This window comes from Ictidomys tridecemlineatus, chromosome 3, assembly GCF_052094955.1.
Source record: "Ictidomys tridecemlineatus isolate mIctTri1 chromosome 3, mIctTri1.hap1, whole genome shotgun sequence".
Taxonomy (NCBI): Eukaryota; Metazoa; Chordata; class Mammalia; order Rodentia; family Sciuridae; genus Ictidomys; species Ictidomys tridecemlineatus.
In genome coordinates, this window is record NC_135479.1 from 171952998 (window position 1) to 171974391 (window position 21394).

General features: G+C 44.2%; 1 long non-coding RNA gene across 1 annotated transcript in view; it reads left to right on the forward strand.

Moving 5' to 3' along the window:
• The window catches only part of LOC144376445 (uncharacterized), a 542546-nt gene that overhangs the window by 281518 nt on the left and 239634 nt on the right, over positions 1 to 21394 (forward strand). The gene's annotated exons all lie outside the window — the stretch shown is intronic.

Genomic DNA, 21394 nt, shown 5'->3' on the forward strand with positions numbered 1-21394 from the left:
TGCTGACCTGCTGGTCCCTAGGGACAAGAGCCCAAGCCCCCCTGACCTCCCTGCTGCCACCTGTGCTCCTGTGGTGCTCATTATCACCTACCTGAGTGCTTCCTCTTTGTCTTCACCTCTGGCTGCCCCAGGGCCACTGGTTGCTCTGCATTTATTTTGAGCCCTTTGAAGGTCTGTTGAAGGAAGCTCTTGGCTGTGTTTAGTTAAACTCTCTGGATTTCTTTATCCTGGCACAATAATCCTGAGAGCAGCTCTGTCTTATTAATTCTCTTAAACCCACCACTGGCTCTGCGATGCTCTTCGTACCAGAGTCCTTCTTGGCCCCACACCATCAAGGCCTCTGTGTTCCCCTGCTCCTCCGGGGAACTGAGGCTTGGAGATGTGGAGTAAGAAGTCAAGAGCTTTGAAATGTTTTGAACAACCAATAAAATAAATAAATAAATAAATAAATAAATAAGAAGCTGTTAGTCACACAGCCAGCAAGGGGCAGGGCTGGGTTCCAGCCCAGGTCCACCTGAATCCACAGCCAGGACCCTGGACCCTCTGTTATGTTGTTTGTTTATCTACATCTGTGGTTACTTGGTTTTTTTCTAGGACAGTTTGAAGTTCTGGATTCTTAGTATTTAAGCTATTGCCTGTTTCTGTGGGGTTGATAGCTCCACTTTAAATTTATCTTTTAGTTGAAACTGACTTTGCACCATGAGCTTTCATAAGAAACACAGAAGAGCAAGAAAGTAAAGGGCGTGCAGAGAGCGTGCTTTAGGAGAGTGGGGACCGTGGCCAGAAGCACGGGCTAGGGTGTTGGATGGCTGCCGACGCCGCTCTCAGTGCTGCCTCTCACTGGTTTTGTGACCACCGGTAATTTATTAAGATCCGTTAGCTCTTGCTCTTTGTACAATAGGGACAATCTATTCACAAGACAGTAGAAAGTAGAGAAAACGATGGGTGCAGACCGTGAGCCCCATGTTGGTGTGGGTGAGTGGCTGGGCACACGGGTGGACGGTGATAGCTTCAGACCAGTCTTTTACCACCCGAGGGTGTTTCATTACGTGGGGTCCAGTGGGCTTCCCAGAAGTGTGGTCAGGAGATGCGAGGGAATGAAATGTGCATCGCTGAAAACTCAGGAGTGAGAACAAATGACAGCTCCGGGGACACAAGAAGTCAGGAGGGGAAACAAGGGAGGATGCACAAACACATCGTCTACACAAAGCCGCTCGCTGCATGAGCAGAGATGCCAGGGCCCGTGGGTGGGTGGCCAAGGACATCTCAAACTAAAATGTGCATCCACACATTCACCTTGTTCTTCCCAAGTATTCCTATTCCATCTGCTCAGGATGTCCATTTTCCTTGATAGCCATGGATTTTAGAGGTTGATGTATTGGGGTGAATTAAGCCACTGCAGTGGCTTGGGGCATGGTGACAGGAGACTCCAGGTGGCCCAAACTCCAGGTACAGCTCAATGTGACTTCCAGAGTTACTGATGGACATTCGTGCGCCTCTTGTGCCCAGACAAAAACCTTGGGCCATGCCTGTGTCTGCAGTGTGTGGTCCATTGTTAAAGCTGCCAGAGGGACTGGGAATGCTCATATCCTGATGGTTAAATATTATGCCCTTCAAGCTTAACCACCGAGGGCTTGTGGACCATGTTCTCAAAGGCAGCAGATAGCATTTTAACCAGTAGCTCTGTTGTTCCATGGAATGAAGACTCCCAAATCCCCATCCCAGATGGGAAGCTTCCTTTGTGATTCCATATGCAATCACTTCCTTCCTTCTTTTCCTTCTTTCCTTCCTTCCTTTATTTTTGCTGAGGTCTCTTATTTACAACTTTTCCCTTTCTCTAATTTATGAATTAGAGATTTGGGTTGTAATTAAAATTATTTTAGTCACTTATAACTGTAAAGAGTGCGTACATTAAAAGGGGATAGACAAATTCCACTTGAGAGTGCTAGATAGATGTACTTCCTTATTCCTCTTAGTTAGAAAAGTGAATGTAGAAAAACACAAAGAGAAGAAAACAGAAGATAAAAGAGACCAGCTAGGGACTGGGAGACCCAAGGAATAGCATGAGGTGAGTTCATGGGGATTTCTCTCTGCCTTCTGTATGCTGAACTGGGTGCTGGAGAGACTGGCCGCATGGAAACACCAACAGGCACAAAGAAAGAGAACTCCCCCATAACCTGCTCCATCCCACCAAAAGACAGGAATGGGAGGCTTAACAAGTCAAAACCTTTTAACTCTGGTCACTATACAGAAAACTGTGGCTTTAGCAGCTAAATCTGAGTGGGAAGCCTAGACTTCTACTCTCACCAGTCCATGATGAAGTAGCCCAATTGTGTTGTCCATGGGTAAGTCACAGGGAAGCTGAGGCTCTCATCCTACTTAGTGGTAACAAGAGCCTGTAATCCCACAGTGTCAATGCAGACCATCTGAGTGTCTGACTTTCCCCCTGTCTGGAGGTAACAAGGCACCTTTCCCTTCCCAGTGAGTTGGTGTCAGACCCAGCTGGTGGGGTGGGAGCAATATACCCCTGCTCAGAAATGACAACACCATCCCACAGCACAGCACCACTGGGGGCTTGTGAAGCTATAATAGGCACCTCTGCCCCTCAGTTGAGGGTGTTACTAGTGAAAGTGCAGTGGGCAGCTTGAACCCTGCTCAGTGATGAGGTTGCAGTAAGAAAGCTGGACTTCCTCCTCCATCAGGTAGAAATGGGCTGTGCCTCTCATCTTCCACAAGAGTGATACCAATGCAACCAACAGAAATAGAGGAATTAAGCAATGTCTTTAGCACAATAACAAATGTATCCAGGTTTCAGTTGAAAATCACGTGTCACATCAGAATCAGGAAAATCTCCACTTGAATGAGAAGAGGCAGATACCACTGGCAAGATGGCACAGATGTGAGAATTCTCTGACCAGGATCTTAAAGTTGGCATTGTGAAAACACTTCAGAGACCAATTATGAATGTGCTTAAAACAAGCAAAAGGTGGAAGATATAAAGAAGAACCAAATAAACTTTAGGACCAAAAAATTAAAAAAAAAATTGGCAAAAATAAAGTAAGAGATGCATTCAGTAGCAGAATAGAGGGGACAGGAAAAGGATCATTGAAATTGAGGCTAGAACAGTAGAAATGACCCAATCTGAACAGAGCTCAGAGAAGATAAAACAGACTGAAAAAAAAAGATCCATGTTCAGGAACCAGTAATAGAATATCTAATATCCCATGTCAGATAGAAATCAGAAAGAGGATGGAGTTTTGAAAGCATTCAAATAAATAATGGCTGAAATTCCTCCAAATTTGGAAAAACAAAACATAAAACTTTAGACTCAAGAGGAAGAGAAAGCCCCAAGGAGGATAAAAATCAAATAAATACACTGCAAGATAACAGTACTCAGATTTATGAGAACTCAACAGAATGAAAAGAAAGAAAATCTAGAAAAGGGTGAGAGGAAAATCACTTTACCTCTGGGAAGAACCATTTGAATGGTGGCAGATTTCTCTTCGGAAGCCACCAAAGCCAGAAGAAAGTGGCACAGCATTTTTACGTCCTGAAGAAAAATCACTACTCAGTGATCTTTACCCAGAAAAAATAACCTTCACAGTCAAAGGGAAAGTCCACACGTTCTTAGATAAGAACAACAAGATGCATTCTTCACCAGTGAAATTATCCTGAGACAAGAGCTAAAGGAAGTTCTCTAAGCAGAAAAGAAATGGCAAAAGAAGGAACCTTGCAGAACCACAGGGGGAAAAAGACTAGCAGACTGGGTAAAATCATAGGCAGACACAGTGCACGTCCCTTCTCTTGAGTTTTCTAAATTATATTTGAACATTGAAGAAAAATTATTGAACTGTCTCATGTGGTTCTCAAGGTATACAGAGGAAGTATGCTAGACAATGAGTAGAGGGATTTAAGAATTCTACATTCTATTCAAACTAGTAAAATATGGCAAAATATACTGTGATGTGTGTGTGTGTGTGTGTGTGTGTGTTTGTGTGCATGTGTGTGTGTGTGTATTCCTGCTTGTATAGATACAGGCACACAAAGTAACTAAAATCATATACTTTCAAAAAACACTATAGATAAAAGGGAATTGTAAAAATCTATAGGAAAGAAAAAACATGTAAACAGAATTAAAAACTAGAAAGAATAGTGAGAAAACAATAAAATAAGGTAAAATGGCAGATATAAGCATAAATGTTAACAATTACATTAAATGTAAATGGTCTAAATACATCAATTCAAAGGAGAAGTTGGTATAGTAGACTTTTTTTTTTTTTGTAAAGACCTGATTCTGTGCTATTTAAAACAAACTCACTTTAACTGTAGTTGATGTAACTTTCACATTAAAGGAAGGTAGAAGGTAAAAGGTTTTATTTGAAATAGTCTAATGACCCCCAGTGGGTGAACAGATGAATGCTTTGTGGAGTACCTTCATAATTAAACACTGCTCAGACTGTCCACACACTCAACGATGTGGATGCATCTCAAAGTTACTATACTGAGTGAAAGAAGCTAGAAAAAAAGGAAAACCTCCGATACATTTCCATTTATATTAGTTTATAGAAAGCTCAGTTTTCACCTATAGAGAACATATCTGTGCTTTCTTAGGGACAGATATGGAGGGACAGATGGATCATAAGTGGTTGTGAGGAATGGTGAAGGATGTGATAATTTTGATGCGGTTATGGATGCATATGCACATCACATTTTTTCAAACTGTACACTTTAGTGGGTGAAATATATGCAGCTTATTGCCTTAAAAACTCCTTTAAAAGCTCTTTAAAAACTCAGTGAGTATAAAATGAAAAAATATACAGATTCCAGAGGGTGAAATGGACTTGAGATTAGACACCTCTAACCTGTGCAGGCTAGATACATCTACTTCAGTTTCACTACATTAAAAAGTAAAACCTGTAATTCAGTCTGTATAGAGTTACAAGTTATGGGTATTTTAAAATATTACATTCCTGAACTGTCTATTTGAGTACTAAGTTAAGGCAGAATTTTCCTATTTGCTAGTTAGTTGGAATGTAGCTCTGTCTCCTTTTATTCATTTGTTTTTCTGTTAGATGAGAATACTTATTTTTCTACTTCATTATCTGGTTTAATACCATATCTGTTAAATCCAGTGAAGAACTTAGAAGCACCTGGTGCACCTTGGGACCTAGAACTCCCTGGGGCCCTCTCCTTGGTGCCTGTCTCCCAGGTTTTCAGGACAGCCTCATGGTGGGTGTCCACGGGATGCACTGCAAACAGCCAGGACCAGGGATCTGTGTCTATCAGCCTGTGATCGTTTTACCTGCGATTGGTGGCTTCCGTTCCTTTAAGAAAGAGCTAGAAGTAATTAGAACCCTTGCTTGGACTGCACCTCACACATTGGCTCCACCAGCCAGGTCATCCCCTCTCCAGCCTCCTCTCTTCCTCCTTTCTTTCAGAGTAAAACCACTGCCTGCCATTTTAGCCTGGGTCCATTTACAATTCGATTCGTGATCAGACTTTTCACACTAAAGTCTGAGCACTGTGAGGGGGACTTGGTCTCTTCTGGCCGCTGTGGACCCCCAACACTGAAGACTGCTGGCCACAGGAACCCCAATTCCTCTGCGGGCTGCGTACCCCACGGCTGGTCTGCTGGCTCGTGGTATGATGCTGTCACCTACAGTGGCAGGGGCGCAGGCTGCTCTCAGCTGGTCTTCTCTCCCTGAGGAATATTGGGGTGCAAGAAGACAAGGACAACAGCCGCCACGATGTGCTAGAGCCACCATGCTGCCTGGCGTCACCTGCTCTGAGATCCGTTGCCTTTACCTGGGAAACCAGGAAACAAATAAAATTATGCTAATGAGGATGATGAAAGTAATTCCTATTTCCTGTTCTTTCGTTCAAAAGCAGCATCACTTTCAATCTTCATGAGGTCAAGTGTGACACCACAGGGTGGATAGCTTTATGTCATATATGTTTAAGAGGCAGACAGAGATAGAGACTGCAGCTGAATCCTCCTCCCACTACTGACCAGGTTCCTCGGGCTTCAGGTCACTCAGCTAGGAGCTGAGGATGGCAACAGTCCCTACTCCACAGAATCACTGTGTCATCCTAGTAGTGAGGTGTGTAAGGTGCGTGACACACTGAGACCTAGTGTACTGGTGTTGCGTGAATACATTCTATTAATATTGTAATTTAATGCTGAGTCTTAAGGCTCTATGCTAATGAATGGGTTTTCCTCTTTTTCAATATAAATACTAACTATATGTGGAATAAGTTTTAGAGGGGTGAATTTCAAATATTTTGACCAGAATTCAGAGAAATAGATTTTACATGAGCATGCACACATGATTCAAGTAAAATCCACAAAGCTACATTCCTCTCATCGCCTGCAGAGGGCTCAGAAGCATTCTGTTCTACTCCATTGGTTCTTATCTATTCTTTCTATTCTGTTCTATTCTACCTGCCCCATCTCAGTGCCTTTCCTGGCATTTAATATTTTTAAACATTGGATCGGATCTCATTCTTGCCACAAAAGCACCTTGCCGCTTGTTAAACACTCCGGGAGGCGATGCCCGCCCTGGTGCTTCACAGCCAGCACAGTGCCTATGGCAGGTGCTTCTGTCTGAGGAGTCCAGAAAGAGCCTGGTCTGGCACACCACCAGATGTGATCCCTTCCCTCCAGTGAACTGCATGATTAAATTGTCTGTAGAAAAACGTCGCCCAGGGAGCTCGCCTTCTGGAACCTTGGAAGAGGGTCCTGTCTCATTAATAATGCAACAGTAAGAAGAGCTCCAGAATTACACAGCACAAAGGAGGTGGGAGCTCTCACACAGATCTTCACTAAGATTTATGATGAACCCACAGATGAGCAAAAGACCTGAATGAGATTCAGTGGGACTAATAACAGTTCGTTAACTAATGAACTGATGTTTCCCTGATCCTAATGCCACTATTCCCTACCATGACCTCACCCCAGAAAAAGGAAAGACAGAAGGAAAGGGAGCCCCACTTGGGGTGTGGTATGCAAGGACTCCCAGGAGCCCACAGTGGGGAGGACAAAGCCACAAGGTCATCCCTCACCTGTAGTGTTCCAGGAGACAATTACACTGACTATCTCCTTCCTGTGAGGTCCTCATTTGACTCCTTTACTGCAGTGACATGGTAAGCAGAAGCCCACTGGTCGATGAGAGTGTGAGCTATAAAATCCTTGAACTCTTTATTTGTTTTCTTATCTGCTACAAACTTTCCTATAAACACTGTCCCAGGTGGCTGGGCAAATACTTGAGCCTTGAAATGAAATCTTGGAGTATTCGGTAACTCAGACCAAATCATCAAAAACCGTATAATAAACTTTAGCCTTTGGCATTTCACTATTTCCAGACTTTTATTGTATGTGTTGTTTTCACAGTTTATCTTCTAAGTTATTTGTGTAAACTTTTTGAAAATTACAGAAACCTCTCAATCAGGTAATAGGTCTGAGGTGTTGTGCCACATGTTGCATGTAACATGTCACATGTACACATGTAAAATTTTTTTTGCCTCCTTTATTTCCCAATTATATTCTTTTAAAACTATTTCTGCCAGAGAATACACTATTTAATTATTCTTTAGAAAACTCCATTGGTAAATGGGATATTCCAAGAAACCCATCACACAAACATCATTCTTGAAAAATTGTTAAAAATAAAATTCACCATGATGTTCATTCAAGGGTCATCAATGTGTGGGCCAAAGAGACAAAATGAATAATGAAGAAATGAAAATAATATAGGGGCCCAAAGTAGTTTTATGGAGTTTTCCTGGGTTCTTGCCCCCAATGTCTGTCCCTGCCTCTGTCCTCAACCTCCAACATGGACATGCATGTCAGATGGATGTGCCCAACAGAAAACGTGGACCATCTGCATGCCTGTCTGCACACGTGCACACTTGTGTTTCTATCTAGATGTTCACGTGGCTTCCCTCACAGGTTGTGGGGAACTCCTTAATTTCCATTTGCTTTTAAACATACTTCAAACCAAGGTTTTACAAGATCAAGGCTGCGACTTGTTCCTGAAAATACACTTTTATTCATTTAGTGATTCCCAAAGCATCCTGAAAGACTCATCCTTCTGTTTACCTGTCATTTTGTTCCTCTTATTTTAAGTAATGCCTTCCCATAAAGGAGGATGGCTGGGACGTGTAAATCAGAACCTGGTTTGCATCTGCCATGTGTCCAGGTCAGCCATGAGGAGTACAAGGCAGCTGAGATGCCAGCGACCACACTTGAGAGCTGCACTGGTGCCCCCCCCCACACACCCACTGAGCCTGTGGGGTGACTGGTGGTGACAGGCCAGAGCCTGGCCCCAGCCACCAGCCAGTGGGGGCTGAGGATGACCAAGAAGGAGGAGCACAGAAGGAGCTGGCTCCAGAAGCCCTCGCAGATGCAGTCCTGGGCCTGGCCAACAGGGAGAGGATTCGGCTGAGCCCGAGGCTTTGCTAACCTGAGGACACCTGCTTCGTGTTCTTTCTCCTCTGTGCAAATTTGTCCAGTTGGATGTTCTGCTTTCAGCACCCCTTTATTAGGCATTTTTCTTACTTTTGATAAATCAAGTCTTTTTTTTTTTGGTATTTTGGTATTTTTTGGTACTTTTTGGTATTTTACTTCCTATCCACAGACACCGAAAGGTCTGGATATTTTTAGAAGTATTGTTGACTCTTTCCAGTGTGAGCACAAGGAGGAGCTAAGGAGCACTATCTGGCCAGGCTGACTGAAGAGCTAAATCCTCTGCAAAGTGGCCCATGATTCTCCCTTTTATTAAAGAATAAACAAATAAGAAAAAAACCCTCTCACCAAATTTCCTTTTAGACATGATTGAACTTGAAGGGCAGTGTCAAACTAATGTAAATAGTATTTATTCATCATTAATCACTTATAATATTATAATCATATTTTAAATGATTATAATACAAATTATTAGTATATGATATTTGATTATTATTAATAATATTTAATAATTAAATGCTATCCAGTTATAATAATTAAATATTATCCATCCTCCTGGCCACCATAACCAGCTTGGGGAGGGGAATGTACCCAGCCTCATCATCTGTCAGGCATGCTCAGAATCTGTGTGGAGACAAAACAGACCCTTTTTTTTCAGGGAGACATAGCCTGACATTTCTTGAAATCTTGTGGAGAAGACTTTACTTAAGAAAGCTAGGCACAGTGCTGCATGCCTATAATCCCAGTGGCTCAGGAGGCTGAGGCAGGAGGTTCACAAGTTTGAGGCCAGCCTCAGCAATTTAGCCAGGCCCTAAGCATCTTAGTGATGGGGCTATGGCTCATTGGTTAAGTGCTCCTGGGTTTGATCCCTGGTTTAAAAAAAAAAAGTTAAGCCAACAGGGAGAACAGCACAGTGGAAAATCTCAGCCCCACTCTGGCCCAGTGGGAACATCAGCTTTTTGATGAGGGGCTGCTCATTGCCATGTGCCCACTACCCAGAACAGTGCTCATCCAGCAAGAAATGAGAAAAAGGAATGGAGGAGTGTCGGGTGACATTGCCCAAGTGCCTGGCCACAATCATACTGAATTCCAGAACTTCCTTAGATTTTTAATTTTCATGAGTTAATAATCATTTTCCTGCCTAAGCCAATTGGAGCTGTTTTATACCCATCTAAACTTCTTAATGCAAGCACAGGTTTTACAGGTGGGGTTCATTGTAGAATCTTTTCTGAAATTCATGCACTTTGGGCTTCATTAGCTGGCAAGGGCAGATGTGCTCAGAACTACAGAGTCAGCCTGGAGGTGAAGGTGTAATCAGTAAGGCCTCGCCTTCCTAGGGTGGCCGCCTCCCTTCTCTCTCAGAACCCCAGTGGGCCTGGTGGGTACACCTGATACTTCCTGAGCTGTGATGAGATTTTAGGTCTCAGGGCCACCTTGTCCCAGGGCTAATGGCTTCCCTCAGCCATGTTGCATGGTTTTGCACTCTTTATTTTTTGTGCCTCTTCCTGAGTCACTAACGTGAGTGGGGTGCACTCCCCAAGTCTATGTGATGGCCTGTAAGACTATCAGCATGAATACAGCCAAAATATATTTTAATAGGTGGAAATGAGAGTTAACATAAAAATAATAGCAAATGTGAAATAACTTGGAAAAGAAGAACTTACATCCAACAGAGTTTTATGTAGTCACTCGGAGTATTTTTTTTCCCACTAACTTACTAATTCAACCAATATTTCTTGAGCACAGACACGCCTCCTCCTCGATGAGGGAGGCAGTAGTGATGGAGGCTTTATGTTCTGGAACCCAGGGCCTCTGCTGCAGTGGGGTGGGTGGGGATCGGCAGGAGAGAGGACCTTACATGGTGTCACAGAGACCACTGGGAACCTGCCAGTGATCAGGAAGAGGAGACCGTGTTCCACAGGGTTTTGGGGCACGGCCCATCAGGAAGACATTTAGCCTGCATCCTAAAGGATCAGAAAGTCCAGCCAAGGACAGAGCAGGGAGAAAGAGTGTCAGGCTAAGAGAAAACAACAAAACCTGGAGACAAGGGACAGCTTGAGAGTTCAAGGGGTCACTGGGCGGCCCTCGCAGCCTGTGATGATAGGAAGTCACTGGGAGAACATGAAGGGATGGAAAAGGCAGGCCGTGGTGCAAGGACCCAGTTCAAGATTGATTGATTGTTGTGGAAAAAATGTCCTAAACTCTTCCTATAGATTTAAGTCACTTGATGTTCCCACAACCTTATGAAGTAAGCTACCCTAGAGGCAGGGAAAAAGTGAGAAACACACCCTACCCGGCAGGGCCATCTCGGGAATATGCCTGCCTGCTAACCCTGCGTAAATAGTGCACCACCTAGGCATACATTCAATGGAATATCACTTATCCATCTAAAGGAATGAAGTCCTGATACCTGCTTCATTATAGATGGACCTTGAAAATATCATGTTGAGGAGAAGAAGCCACACATAGTTATAAAGGTTATATTCCTATACTTAATTAAAATCCTCAAATACCCACATCTACAGAGACAGAGCACAGGTTAGTGGTGGCAGGGCTTGGGGAGCAGGGCATGGACGTGGCTGCTGATGGGCACAGGGTTTTGGGGGAGCTATGAAAACCATCTGTCATGAGTACTGCTCATTGTGCAACTCTGTGCCTGCTAAACACCACTGACATGTGCACCTTAAGAGGGAAGACTTAGTGAATGATATCTCCATGTAGTTGATGCTACAAAAAAAACGGAACATGCCTAAAGTCTCAGAGGCAGAGCCATAGCTCCTGGATGTGGAGCAGGCCGTCCGGCTGGTCTGTGCTCTTTGTCACTTCATGGTGCACCATTCATCCTTTATTCTGTGAGTAAAGAGGCGTGGCCTTTGTTTGAAGATCAAAGCAGCTGTGATGCACGGGGGTTTTCCAAGTTAGTTTAAACCAGGGAGCTGGTTGGAGACTGATGGAGGGAAGTCACTGAGCTGATTTTATAGTTTCTTGAACAAACAAACATGATAAAAATGAATTATAAGGATGGGTTAACAGGACCACATTTCAAAATGCATGTGTATGTGTATGTTTCATGTACCTGCCCATGTTACATGCTTCATGGCTGACAGTCTTTAAGGTACATGGCTTGCATTTGAGAGAGGATATGCAAATGTTTCGTGAGGATAAGTAGCCTAGATGCTACTTATGATGAAGAAGAAGGGCAGTTGGATGGGAGGAGCCTGGAGTTGTTCCCTGCCTCTTCCTTTAGTGACTCTCTGATGCTGGACAAATCTACTCTCCACAGCCTCCTCTCAAAACTGGGATGCTAGCAGTTTCTAGTTACACCTAGTTGCTCAAAGGTTAGTGGCCAAGAATGACCCTATGCTCTCCATCTTGGTTCTTTGCTGCCTGTGCTCAGCTTCCCAGATTCTCAGATATTTCTCATGCAGCTGAAGTTGAATGGTGGCTGAGACTGCCACTGTAACAAGGCCTGACAGGGGGACATTCACTGTGTCTCCCAGACACGGCTAGTAATGGGGACCCAGGTACTACACATGCTTAGTTCCCTAGATCTAAAATCATACACTATTTGATTTGGAGAAAATTAACTTCTTGTAGCCTCATTTGGTGAAATGAGTAGTCAAAGTAATGGGTTAATCAGTAGCAAGGGTAATAAGAGCAGCATTTCCTGGGGTTTTCTGGAGTGTAATTGGATGAGCGGTGTTCAGTTGATGGGGTCAGGCCCAACCACGCTGAACATGCCATACGGTTAGCTGTTTCTGTATATACTATGATGACAGATCACAGATGCACTCCTAGCTGTGCTCCACTTGGGAGCCGAGACAGAGGCTTTGATGTGTAGTATACAGGTGGCTCTGTGGAGGCCCAGCATGGGACACATTACCTTTACTCCTCTGTTGTCATAAGGGTAGATTAAAAGAGAAGACCTAGCTGAGAAGCAACCACAGGCTGGAATTTTATTGACTATACACCAATTCTGTGCATGTCCCTGAGTCCATCTATTCAAGGCAAAGTAAAAGGTGCAGCAGATTTCTCCTTATTTGCACATCTCTGACCTTGAGCAGTCTCTTTTGAAGGCTGCAGGTGCTTTCTCTTTTTGAAGCATTTAAATGTGTCTCCTTTATATCAATAATAAGTGCATTAATGGAGGTAGTCAGGGCAGACAGGGGCCAGGCTGAATGACAGGCATCCTGGCCTTCTCAAAGGGCTACAACTCTATAAAAATACAGTGTAATTTGTCAAATGTCAAGTAGATTAATATGTCAGACCTGGGAATATTTGCCTTGTAACATTGTCGCATTTAGATAATTGAATATTGCAATAGCTCAGCATCTTGCTTAAAGTTAAAATATCAGGATTTACATCATTCTTAGCCACAGAACCATATTTTCCCCCAACAAATTTAAAATCCTCACAATAAAGAGAAGGTCTCATCTGGCTCTTGTACACAGAATTTTTGAAGCATACCAGTTCCTGGTAACAGATGTATTTAGCCAGAATAATCTGCACATTACCAAGCAAAGATGAATAGTTATTTAATGGAGCTTGAAATTATTTCAATCCATAAAGCTCAGTGTGGATCACCAGTTCCACCCGCCTGTGGCCCCGTCAGTGCTGACACCTAAAACCTGGCTTCGGAGACATCTCAGGAGTGAAGGGGCCCAGTCTGGGTGAGTCTTATGTCTTTAAAATGAAGAGGAAAATGCATTTTTGTGCACAATATCCTGATATTTTGAAGTTAATGATGCACCCTTTTTGATTTGGCCCTGAGCTGCTATTTTGCTGAGGACAAATAATAGCTTCATGTATATCTCCAAAATTGACATTGGGTTAAAAAGGGAGAAATCATTCCCTGGTCACCCATAGCACCTCCAGACCCTGGTGCAAGCTAAATTTATTAAACTAATAAATTTGACAAATTAAAAAGACAAATCAGTGACATTGTTAGTCAAGAAATATTTATTGGAGGCAAAAAATGAAAGGCACCATTTGTTTATAGCATGGGTCATTTACAGTCATTTGGAAGATTTTGACTTCTTAGGAAATAAAAGGAGACGAGCATGTGTGATTTGCAGGTGGGATATCATAAAAAGAAGGAAAGCACTGCTTTCAAAAATCACGCCAGTGGAGAGAGCATCATTTCGGAGGGTGTTGTCAGTCTTTGAAATTTCAAGGTTAGAGAGAAGGGACCCAATGGGGCTTATTTTGGTTTCCATTAACTAAGATATTTACTAAGTTGATTTCAATAAACTCCTTTAGCTTATGCCCCAGGATGAGCACAGCATGGACTTAAATCTGCACAGAAATCATGTTGAAGAGACAACCAGAAAGTCAGACATCCTACATCCTCTGGAAGAGGAGGCCGCGGGTGGTGCAAGGTAGCAGGGACGCTCAGGCGTGGGATGCGAGTGTCCGTCTGTCTGGGATGAGTTCCGGGAGGGGTTCCGGGGTTTGGCTGGCCTCTCTCCCTTGCCAGCCCCCTCCCCTCTGTCTTTCAGGAAAATCCATGTTCTGACATCTGACCACTTATTGCCAGCTCTCTGGTCTGGGGCTAGACCCCTCCCCAAGTGTCCATTATCTCAAGAACAATGGGGGGTCACTGTACCACCCTGCACTGTGCTTGTGAGCTTGGGGACAGCAGGTGGGTCCTGCCCAGGTGGGAACCAGAGCCCTGGGTGATTGTTAGGTGCAAGGCAGGGAAATGAAAGCTGCAGGTTTGTTCCTCATCTTCCCACCTAAGGAACATCATGATTTTTGATATATGCACACTGCCTTATAATACTGACCTATTTTTCTTTCTTTTTTTAAAAATGATATGTTGATAAAGATATTTTAAAAGGCAGCTTGTTATCATTACTGGAAAGGTAAAAAGATTATCAGTTTCCAAAAGAGAAAAAAATATAAATGTGATGGAAATTTCCAATGTTGTCAAACTTAAAATAGCAAAGTAGCCCTGCCATATGTGTTTAGAGAAATGCCCACCTGAAACCAAGCCCCTCCAGAGGAGCAGAGCGGTGGGCATCACTTGCTCATGGGTGGAAGGAGGAGGAGTCCTGCTGGGTGAGGCTGGGCGTGGAGCGTCCTGTCTCCAGGACAGAGGCAGATCATCCCTGCTTGAGATAGGGACAGTGGTGACAATGAGTAGAGGTGATAAAACTGTCCTGCCTTTTACCTTGTGTCATTCTTGGCTGTCTTGTGTGGTGGCAGAGACAGAAGCTGGGCAAAGACGAGGGTCCGAGTGGCTCCTTGGAGGAAGGAAACACAGGTGTTGTCTTCCCTGGCTGCGGCCACCCTGGAGCACAGACCAAGTGGGAAGGGAGCCTGTGGGGTCTCCCCACCCTCTCCTACCTGCCCCACCTGCAAGGAGACATCTGGGAGGAGTCTTCCTCATCTTCTCCCATGTCCAGCCTCTTCCTCTACCCTGGGAAATCGGGCACCTCTTTGTGCAACCCCAGAGTGGAGTCGGTAGCAGCAGGACTTTCCAAGAGGAGTCACCAGGCCCCAGGGAGAGGAGAAACTCTTTGGGGACTTGGCTGAGTTCCCTGTGGAGCCAGAAGGCGGCACGTCACCTACAGGCATGAAGACAAAGCAGAACGTGGAGGGGGGTCTGCACTGCTGGGCACCTCCTACCAGCAAGACCCATCACTGGACAGGACAGGCTCCCCTGGTGCCCCAGGGGGTGATGCCAGTTAGGAGAGGAGGCCCCTCCTCTTCCCTGCACTTGGACTAGCTTGGGATGGACTGGTCCACAGTCTCTGCTCCCACAAGGTCCTTGGGGAGAGGGAGAACAAAACAAAATTTGAATGGTGGTATATGGGGGTTGAAAAGAAAGTGACCACAACACTCAGAGCGACCAAGAGATCTTTATTGCAGTAGTGCAACAGAGGAGAAAAGAGAGAAGAAGAAGAAGAAGAAGAAGAAGAAGAAGAAGAAGGAGGAGGAGGAGGAGGAGGAGGAGGAGGAGGAGGAGGAGGAGGAGAAGGAGGAGGAGGAGGAGAAGAAGGAGGAGAAGAAAGAGAGAGAGGAAAGAAGAGAGAGGAGAGATGGAGAGGGAGAGAGCAAGAGAGAGAGAGAGCAAGAGAGAGGGGCCCTACAGGAGAAAGTTTTTATAGCCCAAATCTAATGGGGTCTCTGGGTCTGCAAGCTGCTTGTTGGCACAAGGGGGGTAAAGAGTTCAGCCTTGAGCAGGAGGGTGAAGCACTCAGTCTTGAGCGGGAGCTTGGGCGTTTGGGCTTGCAGCAAACAGGTGATAAAGAACCAGACAGAGGGTTTGAGAAGCCAAGTCATGCTGAAGCATGTTTGGCATGTCCTGCAGACAACTTACTCAGCCTGTCCTGCACCTAACAGGGGTATGTTTATTTTAAGTGTCTTAAAATTATTTTCAATATATTAAAACTTTTTCTTTCATGGATTTCAGCTAAGGATGGAGTAAAATTTAAGATTCAATTAACTGAATAAAAAAAACCATAAGCTACAGATGCAATTGGAAAGCAAGAGTCTCAATTCTCTCTGTTGAAAGAAGAGGAAGAGAACAGTCTATGGTTTTCTTAAAGCATTTACTTTACAGGACTCCTAATTTTAGTTTTTTTTTAAATCTATCTCTTTGATTATATGCAAATGGTAAAAATCTAAATAGGGGTCTGGATAGCTTTGTGACTGAGGAATGTTCATTCAAGGATGCTGGGACCCTGTCTTTGACATGTTGTCATCTAAGATCAGTGGGCAGGGGACCTTCTGCAGGCTCCTCACTCTGAGTCTGTCATAAGGTAGGAGAAGGTAGTTAGCTAACAGGTGACCCCCCATCGCCAGGTGCCTCTGGAGTGGACAATGCAGGCCCTCTGGGCCACCGAGGTCTTCGATGGCCGACTGCTATTACTCATCTCAAGAATATTACATAATGGGTTTTATCTACTTGGGGGTGAGATTTCTTGAGGTTTCACAATCTCTTAGCAGATTGTCTACATTGTGTGTTACATTTTGGTTTAATCTTACTCAAGACTGAAATCAGTAATAAGGCTTTTTTCTTCCTCTACTTCCTTGGTGAGAGTTTGCAGGTTAGCAAGAGATCTTGTTTTTAATTCTATTTCCCCAAAGCTGGTAACACACGGCTCCCAGGGGGACCCTGGAGGTTAGTGGCAGGTGATCAGTGTTTAGAAAATATGGAGCTAGAGCAATTCATTGTATCACAGTGGGACTCTGAATGCTGGGGCAGCTGGTGACTTACTACACAGCCTGTGGCACCTTGGTCAGGAGTTGACAGTGGGAGGTGTCTTACCACGCATTCCCTTACCCCGCAGGTCCCGCCATCCTCTCCTCCCTAGGGGCTAAGGATGCTGCCGCGTGTCCACTGTCTTTTCATACCTTCTGGAACTCAAGGAGAAATCCAGGTGTTCATCAGAAGCCTACCCCTCACCAACCTCCCCTGCAGAATCGGTGGGACCAGTGATCAATTGTGCTGTGACCTTTGCTTCCCAGACATGTTAAGGAATGACTTTGTCTCAGAACATTGAGGTCCCCTCACCCAAGGGCCCCTCAGCTCTGAGAAATGCACAGGCAGGGCTTCCTGTGCTCCAGGCTGCAGTGACCTTCACCTCCTTACTGTGTCCCCCGTAGGCCCCCAGAGAACCTGTGGAGGGTGCTCTCTTCACAGTGAGGCCCAATGGGCACAGACTCCTGGGTCAGGCACATACAGGCAGCTCTCTGTAACGGTCTCACCAGGGAACAAGAAACTCCTCTCCACAGAGCAATCACACCATTAGAGAAACAGCAGTGCAGAGTGGCCACTTGGAGGCCCCATCAGAAAATGACAGGAAGCACCTCATCCTCACACGACATGTCCTAAATGTAGACCCAATTTTTCTATAAAAATTTCTAAAAAGGGATGGGATGGCTAAAGGTTGGGATCGATGGCAGGGCAGGATGGGAAAGCACTTAGGCATGCTGCTTCTGGGGACATTGATCCGTACCCAGCTCCAGCGAGTTTTTCTCAGCAGACATTTACATTTAGATTCTCTCAAGGATTGGTGCAAAACCCCTTCTGCTCCCAGACCTTCTGCTCCTTTTAACCCTACAGGAACCAACAGGTAAGATCTCAACCTCTAAGGCCGAGGCAAAACAGACACGAGGGCTTCTTAGCCATTTTAGTGTTTCATTGCAGAAGAATATCAAGTAAGTGATTTGGTCATCTGGAGGCTTCTCTTGAATTTGCCAAATGAGAGCTCTCCCATTAGGCCCAACTGAACATTTTCTATTCTCTGCATTCACTTGGAAAGCAGGCAATATTGTCCATGCCCAGGAGATCAGTGTTTAAGGTCATGAAAGGACCCATATTCTGAAAGCTCATATCCTTTTGTAAATGAACTTGCTCATATTTCATAAACAGTATTTCCTGACTTGGCCCTAATAATGTGGTTGTATTTACATCCGCTTAAGGGATGACAAAGAAAAGGTTAAAATAATTCTGGATTTGTTAATTCTAAATCAATATCATATAGAAAAAGGCAATTCTCAGAAGAAGAGTTAAAAATCAATAAGCACATGAAAAATCATTTATCATTGACCCAGAAATCAATTAAACTAAATAGGAGAATAATGAAAAGTTTTTGCTGTCCATCATGGCTGGTTAGTTAGCCTGGGATAAGTCTAGGTAATTTGTCCTCCCACTGAAGAAAGAAAGAATGAAGCAGGAAACAGACAGACGTGTTGATGAAGAATTCCAGAGGAATTAGCTGGAATGTTGGAGCAGGGGAGGTGCAGGGAGAAAAGAGGGGGGTTCAGCAAAGGTCTCAGGGGAGCTAGCCGGCCCCTCCTGCTGCATTCTGGGTCTCCCAAGGTGGCGCCTTAGGAGTGGAGGTGACCCAGAGTGGATGGCTGTCCCAGAGACTGTGTCCTCCTTGGAAATCACCCGGCCAACACCTCCACAGGTGCCTGGCTGAGGTGCAAATGGGATTCCTTCATGGAAGAAGATAATGTTCTTCTAGCACTTTATTAACACTCAAGCAGAGACACAGCCTGCACAATAAAAAGATACGTAGCTCATGAGGAAACAAACCACTGTAGCTGAAAACCAACCCACACGGACTCGAGAGAAATAGCTACAGTCAGCGTGCCTCCCCCAATGGCATTTGGCCAGATACCAACTTTAACCCAATTAAGAGCTTATGTTCAGTGCGACAAGAGGAGGAATCGGGAGTTGGAGACATGGAAACTATGCAAAAGGAACAAATGGCAATTTCAGAATTAAAAACAAAAAGCACATTCCAACTCGGTGGATTGGATTAAGGGCAGATAAATCATTGAAGACAAAATTAGTGGACTAGAAGATGCAAGAGGGAAAAAAATACAGACTAAAGCCCCAAGAGACAGCAGCATTGCAAACACAGGAGGTGAAGTGGAAACCAGAAAGGAGACAGCCCAACGTTCGAGGGCTTGTATTTCAAGGTGTGGGGGAAAAATTAGTTGGGTCAGAAACAAGATTTAAAGAGAGAATAGCTGAGCATTTCCCCAAATTATTAAAACACATCAAGAAAATTAAATAAGTCATATGAATCTAAGAAATAATATGCTTAGAAACCCAAATGTCCCGCATGTGATAATGTCACTTCTGATCATCACCATGGCCATGGAGAAAAAATAAGGTGAAGGAGTAACTTTAAAAAAAAACATAAGAAAATATTAGTGTTTACAGCCTTCCTATAGAAACTTTTATTTCTACCTGTTTCCTCCTCAAAGTGAAGCTGAGATCTGACTATTGACAATCGTAATAATATTTGTAATAAATCTTCCTGGGTATTTAGAACAATTTGAGGAAAATAGTGGAAGAAAGGAAGATAGGAAGTTCAGGAAGACAGGAAGTACAGGAAGACACGAAGTACTGCCACAACTCACCACTCACTGCTCACTTTTGGTGTTATTGTAGGTAAGTTTCTTTACACTGGCAGATACAGGTCTTCTCCTCCAGAACCCTGGATACCTCTTCCTGTCCTGCGGCCCCTGGGCAGGACTTGACTGTGTCATGAACCATCTTGCCTCCTTGGGACATTCTGAGCTTAGTGCCAGTGGATTTTTTCTATGACTGACAGGCCTGTGAGCATCTTGGTGCCAGTTAGGAGTCTCCATCCTGAAACACTTGTCTTTGGGTTTCATTTTCTTTTTTTACTTTGTCCTAAAATTAGCAAGAGGAGTAATGTTTCAAAGGCTGCTTGATTTTATTATCCTCCCTGGAACAACCCAAAGCTCTGCTCTCCTGAGATGTGGAATCTAGAACAACTTCTACTACAGGCCAGGGAATCCAAAGAGGATTTTGTTCTTGGTCATTTCACATCAAACTGAGGTTGAGCTACTGGTCACTGGGGACGGTGTCTCTACGTGGGCATCAGCAAGTTCCCAGCAAAATTGACCACTGCAGTGGGTGAGTCCAGGGCCCGCCACTCAAGCCACATGGGAAAATAAAAGTGTCACTGAGAGGAAGCCAGAGTCTGAGCACAGATTTTGGAGTCGATCACAGGATCCTGCATTGATTCAAGTTGAAATGTCTTTATACCTCAGTTTTCTTGTCTGTAAAACTGACTCTGTTCATAGTGCCAACCTCATGGGGCTCTGGGGTAAATGAGCTACAATGTGCAAAGGACCAGGACTTTCACTGCCCCAGGAAGCCCCATGGCCAGAGTGGCAGAAGGCTATTATTTCCTGCTGGTATTTTGTGTCTTTTACCCTCTGTTAGACTCCCAGGAATGCATGCAGACTGCATGTAGCTTTTGTAAAGTGATTAACTGTGAGAAAAAAACTTTCTGTTTTTACTCTAAAAGTGGGGAGTCCTTGGTGGTGTAGGGAAGTATTTCATTATTCCTGCTAATTTGGGAGGCTATATCAGTCAGGATCTTGGAGAAAACAAATATCACATTCAAAGGGAGTCATTGAAATAAGTTAGCTTAAGAAGTATTTGCCTAGGTGTGGATGTGCAATGGGCCTCCAGTAGCTAAGCCTCACCAGAAGTCATAGGGGATGGGATCCCAAGGTGGCAGTGCAGAGAGGTCACCTCCTGAGTATAGAGTAGGGGAAGTTGGGGAGGGTGGAGGTGGGGAGAGCAATAATCGGATCCAGGAGACATTCAGCTTCAAGTTCAGCTAATAGACCCACAATCAATACAAAGGAATAGAAAGAGCTTTGCCAAACAGTGGCGTATGGCTTTTCTAAAAACTGCTCAGTGGACAAATGCAACCTGTACCTTTGGTCCCCATTTTACAGGTGGCCAGATTCCTGGAGTGCACCTAAAATAGAACACAGCTACGATGCCATCAAGACCAACCTGAACAACAGCAGGACAGTCGTTATTAGCATTTCTTCAGTGCTTTATGACTTACAAATTGCTGTTGTATAGCGAATCACAACTGAACCTCATGCTAATAATTATTCATTTATACAAAATGGAAGCATGGGAATTTACTTGGCCAGGGTCAAGATGATTATGCAATTTTTTTAAAAAATGAGGTGCAATTCCCATAACCTAAAATCAACCATTTTGAAGTGAAAAATCTAGTGGTATTAAGGACACCCCCCAACATTGTGTAAACACCACTTCTAGCTAGTCCTGAAATATTTTTATCTTCCAAAAGCAAGTGCTGTACCCATTTTGCAGTTGGTTCCCCTTCATCGCCAGCCCCCTCAAGCCCCTCTGCTGTGTCTCTGTAGGTTCACCCAATCTGGTTGTCTCCTCTTTATGTGGTCATGTGGATGTGTCCTTTTGTGACTGGCTCCTTTCACTGAGCATTATGTTTTATGTATCAGCGTTTCATTTCCTTCTGTGGCTGAATGATATTCCAGGGTCTACCATACCACGTGTCCCTGATGCATTCGTCGGTGGAAGGTTAGGGTCGTTTCTCTCTGTGGGCCGTTGAGAATCGTGCTACCATGAATCCATCTTGCTGTTTT